Source organism: Camelina sativa, chromosome 6 (assembly GCF_000633955.1).
Source record: "Camelina sativa cultivar DH55 chromosome 6, Cs, whole genome shotgun sequence".
In the NCBI taxonomy this organism is placed as follows: domain Eukaryota; kingdom Viridiplantae; phylum Streptophyta; class Magnoliopsida; order Brassicales; family Brassicaceae; genus Camelina; species Camelina sativa.
Genome location: NC_025690.1, coordinates 9,688,348 through 9,691,218, shown reverse-complemented (window position 1 = coordinate 9,691,218; position 2,871 = coordinate 9,688,348).

Sequence of the window (2,871 nt, the reverse complement as noted above, 5' to 3'; positions counted from 1 at the left end):
ATTGGTTGTACTACATTAATCAGTAATATACCAGTTTTACTAGTTATACTATATTTACTAGTATTACCAGTTTTACCCAGTCACGATAATTGAAAATCGAATGGTTTGGTATTCCAATCTCTACATTTCACTGCGATTCAACAGTAAAATTCATTTCTTATCAACTAAATAGCTCAATCGACCCATAACCCATAGTAAAACACCCAATTTGCTAAGTATCTCAAGCAAAATCTAATATGTATTTTCAAAATTCAAAACCTAATCTTATTCAATCAAGAATTTATTCTTATGTTGAAGAACACACCTATATTTTGAAGGAGAACTTGAACCCGAAAAAGATGAAAAACAGCAGGGATGGAGAGCTCCGACGAAAAAACAGCGGCAGTGGAGAGCTCCGGCGAAGGATGACGGTGAATGAGGAAAGAGAAGAGATCGTGATTGATTTTTTTTTTAGAAATTAAAATTAAAACAAAAAAGAAAAAGAAAGGAAGGGTATTTTCGTCTGAACATATTTCATTAAATGAGAAAGGGGTATGAAGAATATAAAGGGAGATAAGAGATTTCTAAAAACTTTTAAGGGGCTTACGAGATGATTACTCATGATGGTTTACGTAACCCTAGTCTTGTGTATTATAACTTTAAAGTTGTGTGTATATAAACGATGATATGAGCATGAATAAAGAGGCAAGTTAGTTTGGTATTCAATTCTACATTGTATCAGAGCTTAAAATCCAAATTTCTAAACATTTTTTTCTAAAAATCATTCTTCTTTCTTGTTTCAAGTTGTCGCTTTTGATCAATAGTTTTGATCCTTGTTTCTCTAGTTGAGAATGTTTTGGTGTTTAACGATGTCTGCTGAAGAATCTAAGACAGCTGCTTCGTCTCTTGTCTCGAAACCAACGGTGGCGGTGTCACCCTATCTGTTGTCCAGCTCAGACAATCTGGGCACAACTATCTCCTCTGTTATTTTGGATGGAGATAACTACAACGAGTGGTCTGAAGAGATGCTCAACCTTCTTTAGGCAAAACGAAAGATTGGGTTCATCAACTGAGCGATTGCATAGCCTCCTCTCGGTGATCCTGACTACGACAACTGGAAAAGCGTTAACTCATTGATTGTCGGCTGGATTCGTTCGTCGATTATGGCAAAGGTTAAGTCCACTGTCGTTGGCAATGAAGTTCGTGTTCATCAGATTAAGGCTCAACCTGCCTCGTGTCGGCAAGATGGGCAGAGTGTCTTGGATTATTACGGTAAACTGTGTAATTTGTGGGATGAGTTGCGTAATCTCCGTTGGCAATCAGAGTTCAGATGAAGGAGTTATTCATTTTACAAATCAGGTGAACTCATGGCTAAGCGATTTGGACCTACGAGCATTAAAACGGAGGATTCCAACCAAGTCAGAAGGATTCAAGCTATGAAGTAAACTGTTCTAGAATCTTGATTCATTTCCAAACTATGGAGAATTGGGATCACATTGAGATGAGTCCATATGTGAAAGATATGGATATTTCAAGTCAGTGGATATCTCTCAGTCCCAATTTCACGTCTAAGTCAAAGATCATATTACACATACCCACTCAGCAACAATTGAGACACAAAACTACTTGGAGGATGTCAATAGATCTCTTAGGTTTCCAATAAGCTCAGAAACAGAAGATTTGGCCCAAGGAATACAATGATACACTTCATTTGCCAAAGGAGACCACTCTAATTCTTCACATGAAGAGTTTTAGGTCCAATTGGTTTAAGTGCTTCCAGAATTATGTTTGGCAACCATGAGGTGTTTCTACTAAGCCCAAGGGGAAGAAATGGTACAGCCCATGTTGTTTCTCAGCAGAAAGTTGGATCAAAGAAGTCAAAGAGAGAAAAGATCAATGAAACACATAATGGGTCAATTCAAGAGCTTATGGCCAAAGAAAACATGGGAAAATATATTTGGGATGATATCTATCAAATCCAGTCCACTTTGAGCCAAAACAAGCCCAAAAGCCCAAAATAATCACTTTCTTTTGTGGTCAAAGAGGAGTGACGAAAATGGAGTTCAACTCACCTTGGGAAGGATCTTGGAAGGCAAACTTCAAGAGTCGGGTCTTCATTCAACTTAATATCTTTAATGTCTTTTTAGTTTCAAGAAATACTTGGCTTTGTGACCAAGTTTTCTATCTCTTTATAACACATGTAATCTCATTTGAGAAATCAATCAATCAAGAAATCTTTTATCTTTTATTTGAGAGTAGTAAACTCCTTTGAGAGTGGTAAACTCCTTTTTTCCTTTTGGAACTTGTTCTTTCTCCTTGGTGGGTTCCATCAAAGAGTTCTCTTTGGTGGGTTACATCAAAGAGTTTTCCTTGGTGGGTTACATCAAAGAGTTTTTGGTATATCAAGTGATTCCACAACACTTGATGTTGTCATTCCTTAGCTGAGGGTTGAAGAGTCGTTATAAGAGAGTCTAGAGCACAAGAATTTTCGGGATTCGTCTCACGCCTTGTCATCTGTCTCCGCAAAGCTTTTATCTGAAGTTCCACCGCCTTGCTTTGTTTGGTTTGTTTTAAGAGAGTTTGTGGCATAAGGATTTTCGAGTTTATCTCACGCCTTATCATCCAGCTTCGCAAGCCTTCGAAGTTCTAGGATTATCAGTCTACGTACATTAGAACGTCGATTACTTGGGAGAATCACATCAGAACTGCATTGTGGAATGTTTGTTTGTATAAGTATATATGCTGCAGGTAATCATTCATCATAATAGGATTGGATGAAATATTTTGTAATAATTATGTAAGTGAAGAAAAGAAATGGAAAATTTAACTACAATAAATGATGGTTTTCGATACAAATGTTTGGTGTAGCACGATTGTTTCAAAAGACCCAAA